The 18,434-nt window shown below is 32.3% G+C and overlaps 1 protein-coding gene across 3 annotated transcripts in view; it reads left to right on the plus strand.

Annotated features, from left to right (window-relative positions):
* LOC137918797 (rho-related GTP-binding protein RhoN-like) overlaps window positions 1–18,434 on the plus strand; it is a 158,840-nt gene that overhangs the window by 34,763 nt on the left and 105,643 nt on the right. For 2 of the 3 annotated variants that reach the window (XM_068761700.1, XM_068761702.1), the window contains exon 1: window positions 9,223–9,279. The exons of the other annotated variant lie outside the window; for it this stretch is intronic. The gene's annotated coding sequence lies outside the window, so the exon portion shown is untranslated. Of the gene's footprint in view, window positions 1–9,222; window positions 9,280–18,434 lie in introns of those variants that run through there. 3 annotated transcript variants of the gene reach the window in all.

Here is an 18,434-nt window from a genome sequence, read left to right on the forward strand (position 1 = left end):
ATGTATGTTATTTAAAATAAATACATTTATTATTTTAAATTTTGAAAACGCTTTCAACATTTCCGATATTTGTATATTATCACTTATCATATCGTAAGCAAATGTCTAACAAGAAAAAAAATATAACACATATATAAACCATATGTATGATGTGATGGACGTGATAACAATACAGAAACTGGTATACTTTGGCCAAGCTACTTCTTCTTTTCAGTCGATAGAAACCCACTGCAAAATATAGTCCTCTCAAAGATTGTTACGACGACCGTTGCTGCACTGTTAACATCCAACGACTTCTAGGAATCTTATCTATGTCATCGGTCAACCCAGTCGACCAACCGACCCACACCGCCTCTCTCCATAACGGCCACTTCAGATGAGCAACACTTCGCGAACAACAGACACCCTCAGGCTGTATGACAGTGTCCATCACGCGGTGGTAGCAATATCACGTCGCACAAGTGCGTGTATTACACGGACGAGACTTAAGATGCGATCGCAAGATTCATCGATGTGAATACTGCAACCGCTGCACAGACACTGACGCACAACCTGAGGATGCCAATTAGATATGCCAGATAGATTACATTCTTGAAAACAAGTCTCTTTCGATCATTAACCTTTTGTATATCTCTATTGGTCACTAAATTGGTTGAGATTTTTTTTATTAATTTTTAATGTGGAATAAAGAATCTACGTTGCAAGTAGTATTGTGAAAAAATGTAAGATATTGAAAAACCCGGCAAAAGGTCATTTATTTAGTAAGAAAAGGACCAATATTTAGCCACTTCCGCACATCGGTGTAACATAACTCTTGAAGATGCCCCGTGGAGGGGTGAAACACGTGTTGAGTGATTTGACGGTGGCAGTTGTGTAATTCGCATTCGCATCAGCGGGCTGGCGGGCGGTGCACTTTGTTGCACGACTACTACTGCATGTGCGGAAGTGGCTAAATATTGGTCGTTTTCTTACTTAGGATCGACTTCCGCGAGGTAACGTCTGATTCCATAAAATGGTCGTTTATTTTTACTTATGCACATCGGAAGAGGAATCCTAGAAGACTAAAATGACACTAAAACCAGATTAAGCTCCCTTGGCAACCTTCAACTTAAAATGACGAGCGTTCTAAACACACATAATTCTGAGAACAGCTTATAATAGACTCAAAAGAGTATCTTCTTTAATGTGGTCACTTCGTCAATTCATTGCTTTCGAGAATATTCTAGAATGCTACTGTTTAGGCCGACAAAATAAATTTTTATGGAGAAAGTCACAAAATAACTTATACGATAATAAATTTAATACAAGACATCGTTGTGATCGGAATTACATGAAGATTGAAGTAACGCAAATATAAAAGATACAACAAAATTATTTTTTAACGTTGCAATAACTTATATCCTTCACACAAACAGAGTTTCGTCGAACTAAGTGAAAATTTTACGACGGTACAATAATAAGTCACTTTTATTGCTCAAGTTAAATTGCTTTTTCTTCGTAACATCCAGCTATAGGTATGGATATGCCGATTAATACGTGATTAAAATATTACCAAGGTTTTCGTGGGCTGAATAAGGAATGAGATAGAAAAAAATTGGTCGAAAACTTAATAACTTTTATCATTTCTATTATATCGTGACTTACGAAAAATAAAAGTAAATTGTATTTTATTTTTTAATTACTTCCTTTAATAATACAAATAACAGTTTTTCTTTAAGATTAGTCTTTAAGAAATAACAAATAGGAAAATATTAAAATGAAAAACCAATCCAAATCCGCTGAGTGAATTGTAGTAGGACAAGAGAAAGGCACATAGCACACAGAACAGATGGCCACTAAGACCAGGCTTAAGATAGTTCTATAGTGAAGACCATGGAAGCGCTACGTAAGACGTCAACCCACAACAAGGAAACGTATACATAGAAAGTTCACTTAAACCCGAACTTATTGAATACCTATGGCAGACGGTTATATTGAACAATAATTAATTTTAATATGCAATCGTAAATTTAAAAATGATTTTTCTTACTATATTATAATTATTTTTTAATTATTTCTGGATCCATAGATATAGATATTTCTATAGGTGTACCATACATTAATGTACAGCAAAAGAGTTACGCATTCAACCGTATAAATTTTCATACGTATAATCCAACATCATGTATATCTAATATATATTTTGCAGCTTAATTAATTATTATTTTTATTAATTTGCGCAGAGGTCATTATTTTGTTTATAAGCTTTTTGCATAAATTTAAAAAAAAATAATGGAATCAGGCGTTATTTTGCGGAAGTCCATCCTAAGTAAGAAAAGGACCAATATTTAGCCACTTCCGCACATGCAGTCGTAGTCGTGCTATAAAGTGCACCGCCCGCCAGACCGGGGGCATCTTCAGGAGTAATGTTACACCGATTAGTTCCAAACAGAGTGTGAGGGGTGAAACACGTATTGAGTGATTTAGCGGTGGTAGTTGTGTAATTCGCATTGTTTACCGCACGCGCATTTATCAGCGATCTGGCGGGCGGTGCACTTTATTGCACGACTACTACTGTTTATGCGGAAGTAGCTATATATTGGTCGTTTTAAGAAAATGTACCTTTTTGTGTTCCCTAAATTGTGGTGGTGTATATAGATTCACTCCGAGAATATTCATTTATCTGTTTCATTTAAACGGATCTCCGATATAATCAGGATATTTTTGATTTTTCTTTTCAGCAGACGGACTCCCCCTGCAATGCCTAGGTCTTCCACAAAGATCGCCACCTTTAACCATGTTGTTAGTCGACCTAGTGAAGGACCTATTCATGCTGCGTCTACATGCTATCGATTGCACAACTGATGTACCCGCCTACTGCCATTTCAGACAAGAAATTATTCGAAATACTTCGACGATCTTGTTCCTGATTACCAAACTTTTATTAAAGTTATTACTTTCTTGAAAGCATGTCTCATTCGATTATTAGTCTTTTGTATACCTCCATTGATCACAAAATTAGTTGCGATATTTTTTATTTAGTTTAAATATAAAATAGTGAATCTATATATAATATTACGCTTTTAGTCTACATTCATTTGTATAAGTTAATAAATGTTATCTATAATATTATTTTCAATAAAACGTGGACGTGTTCGAAACCAAGGATAATTTATTTCTCCTTCGTCCTTCCTATAGGTCGTTAGTTCACGAATATTTCATGTTCTGACTTTAATTCATATCACGCTTAGTGAACCAAGTTCAGCAACGATCGCTTTTCTTGCAGAAAATTTTGTATATTTTTCGAATTTTCTTTTGGTAAATTGGATAAAGTTTTCTTATTGTCTGGTTTTTTATACTGTAAAGAATTATTGGGACGTTTAAATGAAAAAGACGTGGTCAATTTTGTTAGAATTGAATTAATCATATGCTTTGTTTTTTTTTCCTTTTTATGGTACCCGCAATTGGGGACCTTTCGTTCCCCTATCTCGTGTGGGACAGGGACTTTTATTTGCTAATAATTTATTTACATGATTTTTAATTATTATCATTCTCATCTTTCATGTATCATATTATCTGTCGTACTGTATCTTTTGTTCTACGATTTTCCCAGTCTTTCTCTTTCATTCCATTGGCCATACATCCATCCTTAACCACTACACTCTAGGTTTTCTTAATATTTTATTTTTCAAAATTACATTTATTGTTCAAACATATTTTCTTTACAATTATCATATTATATTATACTGTTTATTGCACTATTGTTGGTACTATACGTGGTTATTTATTTTATTTCTATATTTTAGTGTTTGCTTGACTTTTTTATTGATATTCAAGTCTATTTGAATCTATTACTGTGTTTTATTTTTACTTTTGTTAACATACGAAAGAATAAGACATAGTACAGAAAATTGGCAAGTTGAATTAGTATGCATACCATATAACGTACAGAACACATGGCTGTAGGGGTTTTAGGTTATGGAGGGGAGATCACAGATAGGAAAAGGTAGTGTAGGATGTCCACCCACTATGAGGACATATAACCTTATTGATGTAGTCGGAAGACCCTGAATGCACACAGCTTCATACCAGTCCTAATGGAAATTTATGGGGGTGGCCTATGTCCAGCTGGCAATGTCATATGGCAGCAATGACAATGTATATTAAACAATTATCATTTGATAACCTTAATGTTATTGAGAATATTCTCTCACGAGACGCATGAGACCGTGAAGTTCACCTGTACACCGTCAAAACCGGAAAAACTTAAGAAAAACCACCAAAAAAATAACAGCGTAAATAATTGTTGCACATTAGTTGTTTTTTTTACCGACTTTGCCTTAGCTATGAATAATAATTTTTAAACGTTATAAATAAGAAAGAGTTATTTAAAACACGTAATGTTTATTGTAATGTATTTTGACGTACAACGTTGTAAGTTTTGTTTCTGTTGCGTAAATAAAAAAAGCCACAAAAAAAGGATTTTCAAGATTGATGCTAGAAACACTAAGATTGTCCTTGTGATTTATTTTAAATTTTGATCAGGGAATGTAGATGAAGCAAGAAAGGCGAAGAATATTTGCAAATAAGGAAAGATAGAATATGTGGTGGACAAAGGGAAGTCATAAAAGGTATGGTGATGAAAGTAGTATATAATTTTTTTTTAAAAAAAAAACCTCAAAAATTCATTTACCTGAAATGTAACATTCCTTCTCCAAACATGGCAGAACGAGAGGTTTCTAAACACGGCAGTCACTAAAATAAAAAAAGCGTGCCGCTTTAGAAAACATGTTTATTTATGTAAGAATCATCTAATACTCTAATTAAGAAATTTATATAGAAAGTTCAATAAAATTGGTAGCGAGTTGTAATAAGTCGTTCTGCCATTAAGAAGTGACCTAGGGAAACAGAAATTAATTTAAGAAAAGGACCAATATTTAGCCACCTCCGCACATGCAGTGGTAGTCGTGCAACAAAATGCACCGCCCGCCAGCCCGCTGATAAATGCTAAAACAGAGTCGTGACTAATCGGTGTAACATAGCTCCTTAAGAGGCTCCGTGGAGGGGTGAAACACGTGTTGAGTGATTTGGCGGTGGCGGTTGTGTGATAAGCATTGTTTGCCGCATACGCATTCTGGCGGGCGGTGCACTTTGTTACACGACTACCACTGCATGTGCGGAGGTGGCTAAATATTGGTCCATTTCTTACTTACGATGGATTTCCGCAAGGTAACGCCTGATTCCACTAAATATTTAGAAATTAATTTGCTAGCTGTACAAGACAATAAAAACATACAGTACATATATCTTAGACCAAAATGATATCATTTCTTTGAAAAACCAAGAGATTTAAATAATTGCAGTTTAATATCCATTGTTTCTTTAATTCCCATATATAATCATTTAATTTTATTGTCTTCGGTAAGCGTGAGAATATACTTTTTGTTTTTGAACTAATGCATGTAAAAAATACTTATATACATTATCAATGCTGGTATTTGAAAAGGAAGTCCGGTTTCACGAGAGCTGTTTTACAGAGATAACAGGGAACGTCTTGAAATGCTTTTTTAACTGCCGTAGCTTCGTTTGGAATTCCCTCGATTATCCGCGTACAGAATGTATAGATACTTAAAAAATGCGTAGGTATTTTTAAGAAAATGTTTCAATGGCATTTATAAAACGTTTTTCGAAATCTTTACGTATATATATCTCACATAAAAACTTGAAGGTTTTTATTATCTATTGTAGGTTTCCTAACGAACGTAAGTAAACATAAATAAAAAAATATATGTGAAGAAATTGATTTTAATTATTTTTCATTTATGACTTTATTTAATATTATATTAATTAAAATTTCGTACATATAATCGAAATTGCTTAGAACAATTGAAGGTATTAAACCAGAGTTCTCCACACTTTTTTGTGTCGTAGACCCCTTGCCATGTTTTTCCGTGTTGGGTAGACCCCTACATACCTGATATTGATTTCCTGTAAATTTCTAACTGTATTTATAGAGTGACGAATTGAACAAGTCAGTGCAAGGAGCGAAGCTCTGAGACAGCGACTCTCAGGTTTTTACAAGTTCAAAATGTATTGCGACCACAAAGCGAATACCAATATGCTACAACTTACACAATTTTAAAAACATATGTGATATTTTTTTTACTTCATAGGTACTTTTATAAATAATGTAAATGTTTTGATATTATAAGATAGTATGATGTAAGTAAATAGGTACTATAATTGTATGTGTTGAGATCCACTATCGTGGACCTCCATTTTCATTTCATGGACCCCCAAAATTTTTTTCGCTGACGTAAACCCCTTGTAGGTTGTCATAGACCCATAGAGGTCGATATAGACTACTTTGGGAATCACTGTATTAAACCATTCATAAAGAAATTGACACGTTTTAAAATTTAAGTTGCTAGAAGATTCAGTTTTCACTTGTTCCGACCAGACTCCACTCACTACCTAAAAATGATCTACGAAATGCTGCTTAACGTGCCCATTTTCAAAAAGAGCTAATGTTTGCTCTTGACAGGCACAAATTCTGCTATACCTCTCGCTAAGTCCACTGCATACAAATTTATTATGACTTTTTCCTTTGTTATTTCCTTGACAAGATCGTAGTACTTGTTCACGTTTGGATCAGTAATTTCATTTAGTACTACATTTCTGTGTTCTAATTTTAAAATATATAATAAGTATAATGTTTTTATTACTTTTACAGCTAAAGAAAATACATAGTAATTAAAAAAATAACGATAAATTATATAAATTAGGGTTGTGACACCATTATGTTTATAAACTGGGCCCTTTAATAGTAAACCATGGGTTTGTTATGGATGTTAAATAAGAGACAACGTAAGATTGATACCTTGGAAACTTAGTGCTGATAATGTATCATGAATACAATATTCCTCAACAGCTTCTTCAGTTGTTCGTCAGGTCGAATAGCTATTGTTGGAATGCTTGCCACTCACCAGTATTTTACACTGTCACATAACAGTGTCACTAGTATTCAATTGTCACTCAATAGTGTTTTATACTATCATTTAAGTGTATTCTTAGTGTTACACTATCATTCAACAGTGTTTTATATTGTCATTTAACAGTGTCATTAGTGTTACACTATCATTCAACAGTGTTTTATATTAACATTTAATAGTATCATTAGTGTTACACTGTCACTCAAAAGTATCACTAGTGTTACACTCACACTCAACGGTGTATTATATTGTCATTTAATAGTGTCACTGTCAGTAGCGTTACACTATCACTTAACAGTGTCACTAGTGTTACACTATCACTCAACAGTGTTTTATACTGTCATTAGTGTTACACTGTCACTCAAAACTACCCCTATTCTTACACTGTCACTCAACAATGTTTTTTACATAACATTATCATTTAATAGTGTCACTAGTGTAGTGTCACTGTCAATAGCGTTCCACTATCACTCAACAGTGTCACTAGTATTACACTATCACTCAAAAGTGTTTTATACTGTCATTTAACAGTGTCATTAGTTATTCTGGCTATACGACTGAGAGGAAAATAATTACACATTGTTAAAATTTTGTCTTTAATTTTAAAACGCAGTAATAACTGTTATTATACTTTTTGTTTACTTCTTGGTTGCTGTTCGTTCGTCCTAATTGTGGTGATTAAGTCACATTACACATGCCTTTGTAGCTAATAGCGGTGCGGTGTTAAGATACGCAACAGAGTAGGTCTTTAAAATTTTAATGGTCTTGCTAATTCGCCCTTTTCTTTGTTTCGTTGTTCGAAAACATGTTTTTGTATACTATTACTACATACATTCAAACCTGTTTTTGTTTGTGGATATGAAAGGCATAAAAGAAAACGTGTGAATTTTTTTAAAGTTTTGTTTTTAAATAAGTATCGCTTATAAAATGAATTAAATAAGAAAATCATTCAAAACTCAACGGACATGTCACTTGCGCAGATTAGGGTAAAAAAAGTCTGCTCCCTTCAAGTACATTTCTATCTATTTAATAAAATAAACAAAACAAAACCTTAGCAAACTAAAGATTCCCGGGTATATATATATATACACGGGATATGTATATGTAATTATATTATTATATTATATTATATTATATTATATTATATTATATTATATTATATTATATTATATTATATTATATTATATTATATTATATTATATTATATATATACATACTTAACTTATCTTAACTTATCTTGCGTCGTTTCGTTTTGCGTTTTTTTCGAAGTTGCGTCGCTGCTTAATTAGTACTAATTTTCTCTGTGCGTCATTAGATTTTCGAGGTTGCGTTGTTTTGGGTTCGAGTCTTTAATTTTTTTTTAAATTTTCTTTTTTTCCTAAAAGATGGCAACACTTATGTTTCTAATTGCGCTATGCCATCAAAACTTAGGAATTCCCTTTCTAGCTAAAAATCAACGCAATTTTAATACAGTTTTATTTTCACTTTGTTTTGCCTATTTTAGAGTACAGTTTAAATTATGTAGTGTGTTGTTCTTTTTTAAAAGGGAATAACAAACTTGTATAAGTTTTTACGTATTGTTTCTGGTAACAAAAAGGTAAATATTATTCCAATTTATTTATTGGAAGAGTTATATTGTTTTTGTTTTTCAAATGTTTACTTTGTTTAATTTTTTTGAAAAGTAGTATTTTCGTAACCCTGGAACCTATCTTCGATCTTTACATGGTTTGCTATAGAAAATCTTAATTCACTTTGCGGCGTTTCAATGCGTCGTGTTTTTTTGGAACGTAACCACGGAGTAAAGTGAGGAATTGGTGTATTTTTTATTTAAACTATCATAAAACCTATAATTTTTTTTATAAATATTCGATTTAAGTCACATCGGGTTATACATGGTCATATCAGCGCGGTATACGAGCATGTCAGTGCAACGCCTTCCTACAACGCGGAAATTATCAACCGTTTCGGTATTACCAAAATAATTTTATAGTACTCCCCAAGGGGAGATCGGGTACATACAGATGTATGCGTACAACAGGTTGGTAATTAACATATTTCTAGACAGTACATGCATAGAAAAAAATACAGAGTATTTTATTTCTGAATTTAGCTATAAATATATTTGGTTTAAAAGAGTAGCAGTACGGCGAAGAACGCGTAGGTACTTATTATCCTGAGTATTGAATCCCTACAAGTGTTACGTATGTGTCCTTAGTAGAAATGTTTTATCCATTTTTAATGAATTAATTGCTTTTTTAAAGGTACTGATTCATACAACGCTAAAGAAGAATCACGAAACTACATAAAGGTGCGTATACACTTAACTCTCACAATTTTTACAAATGTCACTGGCCAGTTTTTTTAATTATGTTAACCCGAAACTGTATTGTCTCTGTCCCTAACAAAACAGGCGGAACGAGAGGCCGTCAAAAATAAAAAAAGAAAACGAAATCAAATTCGATCTTTTTTTAAAAGAATGACAATATCACAACTCAACACTTGGCTCAATCTTCTATAGCTAAGAATCACAAAATTTTTAAAATTTCGAATCACAAGCTAAATCAATTACAGAGAAAATTTAACGAAGAATTTTAAAACTATGTAACTATATATATCAAGATTCTTACGTTGCTCTCACCTGTTTCAAAATGCAGAACTTAAGACAGAAGGAATTAAGCCGTAAATAATTTTTTTTTTATTTATTTATTTAATGTTATTTAATGTACACGTTAGGATATATTAAATACCACACAATAATGTGCAAAAAAGTACAAAGAGCGGTCTCATCACACTAGGAAATCTCTTACAGACAACCATAGTATGGAAAAGGTAGAAGTACTAATAATGTTACAAAACATACGTATTTACTAACAAACGTACGCAACATACATAGACATACATACTTAAACATACATATATATGACGATAGCGCCTAGATCAAGTTCGACATAGAGTACCTGACGATAAATATTGCACTTCGGCATTTGGTTAGAGACAATCGACTGATTTCGGCTTCGTAGAGTGTTATCTCTGTCGCACGAAATACAACGACTGACAGAACGTCACATAGGTAGTGTGGAATAGAGATAGTGCTCAAAGCCGAAATTAGCCGATTGTCTCTTTCTAAGGGTCGATGTGCAATATTTATCGCCGGATATTATACGGCGCACCACTGTAAGGCCTTATGATACGTAAACGTAATTTTAACCTCCTCAAAAAAACATATATACATATGTATATAACTTACATATTTATAATAAATAAAGTATAATACATATTACAAATACAGAAATACAATAATTAATATTACTGAATTTGTTTTATTTTTGAGACCAATGTAACTTTAATTGTAAATATATGTAGTTTTAAAACATTATTGTTTATAAAACTTTAACTCTGCTATGTATGATGGTGTTCAGATATCTTTAAAGCGAAGTTATATAAAGTTGTAGTGAGTTTAGATTTGCAAAGCCTCTTCACCGCGCTAGCGCTTGTGTGAGATCTGAAAACGAGTTCCAACTTTTAATTGGTAATACAACTCGACGTGTGAGGAAGCTTCGATAGCGTTTTAACGCTTCTTTTTTAATAAGTGTCTATCTAGTCTACTAATGGCGAACAATTTGAATTCCGAGGGATAAAACTGAATTTGTAATAACCATTATTTTTTATTTCGACATGAGCATTGAGTGCCTTTTGATATATTTTCTTTTCAACATTGATTTTGTGCATATTTTGTGTGCTCTTTTTCAAATTATTTATTTCATGTTTTACTTCTATTTTCTATCCTGCTACAACTATTTATACTTTATATTACTTTAAATATAATAAGTAAGAAAAGGACCAATATTTAGCCACTTCCAAACACAGAGTGACTCTGTGTTTGGCACTAATTGGTGTATCATAACTCCTGAAGATGCACTGTGGAGTGGTGAAACACGTGTTGAGTGATTTAACGGTGGCAGTTGTGTAATTCGCATTGTTTGCCGCATGCGCATTTATTAGCTGGCTGGCGGGCGGTGCACTTTGTTGCATGACTACCACTGCATGTGCGGAAGTGGCTGAATATTGGTCCTTTTCTTACTTAGGATGGACTTCCGAAAAATAACGCCTGGTTCTATTAAATATTTAAATATATTCTCTACATTACAATATAATTCAATAAAAGCAAATGCTGTTTGTCATCTATAGATTTATCTAGTGTGTGATTGAAAGCGGTTTGTATATATCTATCTATATGCAGGAGATAAACAAGAAGATCCATTTCTCTATTCTATTTCTCCAAGTACATAAAACAAAGAAGAAGAAAGAAGAACGAAGAAGCTCAGACAATATAGAGAAGTTGTGGGAAGAAAGTGAAACAGAGGACGATCACCTTCGCTGGACTGACGCTTTATAAAACTAAAAAGAGAAAGCAGAAGCGAGGACTGACATGATCAGCGACGACTCTTAGTAATGTAAACAACTACAAAACGACTTTATATTTATATTACTCGCTTACCCATAATATAGACGAGTGTTAAATAATATCCGAAATATTAAGATCTGTTCTATTTCATTGAAATAACGAGTTTGTTATTGACTACAAATACGGAAACTCTAGTAAAATATCAAAGATCTTCATATAGATTATCATGTAACCGTCGAATATAATAAAAACAAAATTGTGTACACGCAATTTGAAAAAAAAGTTATTGGCTTTTAAATACGTTTTTTATTGTTCTCTTATCTTATACATCTTAATTAAATAGCCCGCATGAATAACAAAACTAGGGCTTCTCCCTTTTTTGTTTTTTAGCAAACAGTTACGGAAAAATTTGAATTTAAAATACGAATTCTGCCACCGTACACTTTTTAACTCATTGTGATCGCTAGAATCAGTGTTTAAGCCTGTAAAAGTTATAGATAAATAGTCTATTAACAATCAAAAACCGGTATCTTTTGTCGGTTAATATATCTCCAAGTATTTCATCTTTACTTATTTACCCTATCTTTTATGTACAGTTTTAAACTCGAAACAAAGGCAAGCTTATGTCTACAATTGTTGCCTTCCGGGAAAATCTCACAAAAGAAACGAATTTAAATATAGAATTGTATTTTCAGCTTTATATAAAAGCCTTAATAATATTTATAAATATTGTATTTTTTAATACTTACCTCAAACATAAGATATATTGAATAAATTGTATGTATATAGTTGGAACTCTAAGTTTTCACTCGCCAGAAAAATAATGACTACTCAGAAAATTTTTCATTAGCGGAATAGTTGATATATGGCGACCACAAGGTCGCAGTCTCATACACTGTTCCAAACTGATCCAAACCATGCTCATTACCTCAATAACTGAAGCAATACACACCGTTGAAGACCGGCCCTGATCCCATAGCGTTCATTCTTTCATATCAGCCGATAGACACTTACTTACACTTACAGGGCTTTGGAATCTCCCAAAGTACTCCTCAATAATTATGTAATAAATAAAGGAGAAAATAATTCGTATTCACAACAATAAAGGTTATTAAAAAAGGAAAAGAAAATAGATATAGAAAACAAAATAAAAAATAGAGAGCAGGTATATATTACTGTTACCAAATTGTTAATGCGCAGAAAAATTAAATCGAAATTGTAAAATAGCAGTGTCAAGGAAGAATAGTGGAGTATGAGAGGTGACGTATTAAAGATAACAAATTATTGAAAGGACTGAAAGAAAGTGTGATAAAAAAGAAGAAGTAGAGATATATATTGAGACGGGTAAAAGAAGAGACATAAAAAAAATTAAATTAATTAATGATTAAGAAAATATTGCACGTATCCAATTATGACAATGGAGGTACAAAAAAGAGCTCCTCAGTGATCTATCTTGTGTTGAGCTGTGCTCGGATTCAGGGACTTCCCAAGATCTGGACTATGTTTTTAGTCTACCTATTAACAGCTTGTGACATTCTCTACAAGACTCACGTTTCTCAGTAGCAAAGAAACAATGCAAAAAGAAATAATGTTTGTAAATGGGTAATTAAAAGTATAGATAATTTATGAATAAAGGAGTTGATTTAAATAAATATTACTCTGAATAAAGAACTTCATAATTAAATACGAACAATGACTGTGTGCAGTAAATCTGCACCATTGTCCAATTCAAAATGAATGGAGCCAGCTCGTTTCACCTGGGGATTGTTTCTATTTACAGAATGACATTACTACACATATATTATTTAAAGTAATTACTTACGCTTTTTTAATTTATGCATTCCAATTTTAAACTCGTTGAATTTTTGTTTAAATGAACAAAAAAAAATTTAATATATTTATTTGTACTATTCTTTATTCAAACTCGAAATTGATTCATTCGCGTACATTTATGTATAAGATCAATTGTATTTCAAAAATAAATATATGAAATTTAAATACTTTTAGTTGAACATGCTGGTACAACGCGTTTTTCTATAGCGCGGAACTAATCTACCGTGTTATAGGAGGGTTGACTGCATAAATATCAGACAAGAGTAACGGCTAATTAACATCTGTAAGTAATTGTCTCAAAAGATTTCATGTAATTAGTCAACTTATGCTGAGTGTTGGAAAAAAAAATAGCAGTCTTTAATGATCTCACTTCTTATCTAACTTCTTCCTTCTATCTTCATGAAAGAAAGAAGAAGTTATGGTCTTACAGAAGACTTGTATTTGTTGACCAAGAGTTCTCACAGATTCTCCTAACACTTAGAAGAGAATAACTTAATTCAAGATTAATTTATTTAAGTTGTGTCTATCTCTAATGTGCAGATGCGTCGAAAAAGTAAATATTATATATGTTGGTTATCCCATATAAATAAGTGAAACGATAGTTTTTATGACGGATAAAAAAAGTAAAGTTAATAACATATACACTAAGAAATGCTAACACTTATAATGTTCACTAAGGCTATCCCAACTGTACGTTTTGAACTAAATCTAAATTTTACATGTAAAAAAAGATTGAAAAATTTAAATGACAAATTTGGTAAGTATTTCAATAATTAAAGATATCAAACTACAAGAAAAATAATATACAGGTTGATTCGTTACGGACATAAAAGCTATGGAGTGGTGAATGCTCATTTTCTGTTAATTATTATATGGTCACATCGATAACATGTATTTTCAGGCCATAGAGGCACACTGCAGGTATTAGGTCTCTTCCAGAGATATCTATGGAGGAAAATACCATAATTGCGACACTTGGAAAGCATATTGATGATCGCAGTGTTGTATTATTGAACGTAGAGAACGCTGCTGCCGATTCTCTGGAAACTTGTTAGTGCGAAGTTTAACTTGGAACACGCTAGGAATCGAACTCTAGACTTACGATTGCAAATCTCTGTATCCTTACCGCTGAGCTATGACTACTTCAGAGCATGTAACCTATAAAATGAAAACTACGTTTGTTTTGGTTGCGTATACATTAAAACACAAGAATAAGGGATAAAGGAGGGTAAAAAAGTTTGTAGGTGTTTTAATACTCCTATAAATTTATTGATCGCAAGTTTCAGTGCTCTACCGTACGTATCACAGTACTTTCAGGAATAAAATATACAATAATAATAATAAAATTGCGTTGACAAAGTTCAAATTTATAACGTATTATATTTAATTTCTGTTTATTATCTGTCCAAGCGGACTCGGAACAGATGTAATTGTCTCGTCGCATTTCATTAGAAAAAATAAATTAATGTAACATATTTAAAAGCGATCACACTATACACTCTGTGTTTGGCACTAATCGGTGTAACATAACTCCTGAAGATGCCCCGTGGAGGGGTGAAACACGTGTTGAGTAATTTGGCGGTGGCGGTTGTGTGATTCGCATTGTTTGCCGCATACGCATTTATCAGCGGGCTGGCGGGCGGTGCATTTACTGCACGACTACCACTGCATGTGCGGAAGAGGCTAAATATTGGTCCTTTTTTTACTTAGGATGGACTTGCGCAAGGTAACGCCTGATTTAATTAAATAAACACATTATACATGTTTGATTTTGCTGATAAGTAAGCAGTAAATTCACCCTTTTACAAATATTAATCAATACGTATATATTTTCAAAGTCAGTCTGGTTGTAAACGAAGGAGAAATCATCTTACTTGGTCTTTGGTACGCTTGTCTTCCAATTAGAAATTAAATGGTTTGTAGGTAATAAAATTCTGTAAAATTTCTATTAGAGAATTAAACTCATTCATAAACTTCTTTAGGATGAACTTTTACATAATAATAGATGGCATAATAGACGAGATTCTTTTGTCTTTTACACAAATGAACAGTGGTGAGTCTTTGACATTTTTAATTTTGCCGCCGTCTGTGACTGGATAGTATTTCTGATTAGTAAATGCTTTCAGTTGGTTTCTCTTTGAAATTATAATTTACTTAATGTCTAATGTAATTTTTATTTTGAAAATTATTTATCTGTAGCAAAGATGATATAGATTTATTACACGTGTAAGGTGTGTACCTAATTACAAATATATTAATTGTTTTCTCTCTTTATATATAGGGTCTATAGTTATGTTTTTCAATAATAATTAAACTGAAATCATTCTGAATTTTTCCATACCTTTAAGATTGTATTTAAGCGTTATTTTTAATATAAAGCCATATTTCATCTCAATATAACGTAACATAAATATCTTTATAAAACAGAGTACACCAATAACATCATATAGAGTGAAGACTCATAACAGGCAATATACTATGATGAAAATTTACGTGAAGACAATGGGAGAAAATAGGTCGCCGGGAACAGCCTGAAATATTTGGCACGCAGGAAAAATATTCACGATGTTATTAAACCATATTTTTTTGTTTTAAATTCATGATGGAATACGATTAATAAATTCTTTATTTAAAATGTATCTTAATTAAAATGAGATTATAGTGAATTGTTCGCTTTAAAATCAGAAAACTTTAATGGCGGTGGTTTGGCCCTATTTAATGTCTGATAGGTTATGGGAATGGAATGATTTGAAATGATAGTCGAATATTAGAATAAGCAAGAAGGTATATATATCACGAGACAATATCGTTTTAGATGGAAAAGAGCGACAGTAGCCGAGTATTTATTGAAAACAGAGATAATGCTGATGAAGGAAATAATACGACCAGTACTTTTATATATTACAAACCCGGGTTGTAAAAAATATGATTTTAATTTAAAATGCTAAAAAATGGCAATCTGAAATCGAGAATCATGTGCAGAACCGCGTTGGTGTCCTGTTCTTTGAGACTAAATATAATATCTAATAGTTCCAGGCGTTACCTTGCGGAAGTCCATCCTAAGTAAGAAAGGGACTAATATATAGCCACTTCCGCCATGCAGCAGTAGTCGTGCAAAGAAGTGCACCGCCCGCCAGTCCTTTTTTATTTCTTTCGTAATTAATGTTATGGCAGACATTTTTTTTATTTTATAATGAGTCATCCTTAGACTTGTAAGGGCAAGACCAGGTTATTGCTTTTTTCCATCACAAAATATATTAATTATATGTAATACATCACCTTTTTCTTACCCCAACACCTAAATCTAAGTGATGGAACCTCTCACAAACAATGTAGCAACATCTTTTGTATTTGATCAAAAAATAAAATGTTTAGTATCTCTCAATTAACATAATGGACATTTGAATCTTTTTATATTGACAGATAAGTACCTTAACTTATGAAATATAGAAACGAAATTATTCAAATGATACTTCTTTATTATGAATCTTTTATAATTAAATATAAGTTGATTCATCTAACTCCGCATCTATAGTTACGTATTATTATATATCCATTTGTAATAATAATCTTATTGTTATTTCATTTGAAACACTCGAACAGAACAACACTCTGTCTTACTTCGTAATGACAGGTTCTCGTCGAAGTTGCAAGATTTGCTGGAGAATTTTGATAAGTCGTTGACAAACAAAACAAAGCTCAGATGCATATGACGTACCTTTGATTTATTACTCTTAATATTCAAACTCACCAACAACAATTTAAAAATATAGGATCATTAGGTATATAATGTTTCTGTTGACATATTTTACAGAAAAATTTTATTTATTTTTACCGCTCGGGCATTGAAAATTTGTATAGTAAATGGGAAAAGGTTATTGATAACGATGGTAAACATATTGTTGATCAGAAATAAAAACTTGTTAAAAATGTAATCGTGTGATTTTAACTTAAGAAAGCGATATTACATTCTTGAGCCCCTGATATATTGAATAATCTTAAATTGGACATTGTTAGGGCGTCGTTAAGATAGATTAAGTGACTCAAGTTATTGCATGTAAATTATGTAAGTTACTTAAACACTTACATGCAATAACTTGTGCAAAAGAATCGGAATTAATAAACTTAAATGTAAAACAAAGGCACGGGCGCTAATATCTATGGAACATTGATTGTTATAATAAAAAAAATGTATTTAAATAATAAAACACGTAATGATTATATAAAATATATTTAACATTTAACAATTTTTATATACTACATGTTAAAAATTGATTATTATCTATCCCTGTTGCATTTCAATAGAACTCTAAACACTACATGATGTGGTAATAGATGTACAAACTTTAAACATTTTCGCTGATAAATGAGCAGTATATTCTAGAAAGCTTTTTAAACCTATAACCAATCATTCGGTATACGTTTATAATATAGATATATATAGGCTATGATAAAAAAATATTAACATAATTTAATAGCAAATGATGCTTCGATTTCAGATGTTCACGGCACTTAATTACTGGATCCATTAATCATACATCGATTCATCGTTACATGAATGAATGACGGGATTAAACTAATGATGTGTTATTTATTAATTCATTCGGTCTCATTAAAATTTTAGTATCAGGTATTATAATTACTTTATTAAGTACTGTTATTAAAAACGTTTACCTTGCGTAATTTCTGCAGTTTTATCATCATCACCGTTTCAGTGGAAGGACGTTAACTTCTGGATATAGGCCTCCAATAGTCCAGAAGCCGCCAGCATTATGCTCCTTCCGACGACCTTTACAAGGTAGTCTGGTCATATAGGTTGACGATCTAAGCTGCGCTTGCCTGAATATGGTTTTTACTCCAGAAGTTTAAGGTTCCATCGGCTATCTATTGAACCCTTGCACTCCGATATCCCCTCTGAGGCAACATAAAACTTTATTTTTTATTACGAGAAATTAATATGACGATATAAAAATAAGACGTACATGTTTTCTTGATGAGTCTCTTGAAATGGAACAGGACGTCAAATAAGAATCTTCTTCTTCCTCCCCTTTTCCTTTTATTTAAGGTCGGGTCTCCTTATCAATTTGCGCCAGGCCACTCTATCCTGGGTTGTCTCTGCACCAAGTTGAAGGGTTTCCAGTTCCTTTCCGATATTAGACTACCACGTAGCTTTTGGACGCCCTCTCCCTCTTGGGAATTCTGGGAGGATGTCAAATAAGAATATA

This window comes from Battus philenor, unplaced genomic scaffold (genome assembly GCF_028537555.1).
Source record: "Battus philenor isolate CCGP_79_NKW_IND1 unplaced genomic scaffold, ilBatPhil1.0.hap1 SCAF_15, whole genome shotgun sequence".
Classification (NCBI taxonomy): Eukaryota; Metazoa; Arthropoda; class Insecta; order Lepidoptera; family Papilionidae; genus Battus; species Battus philenor.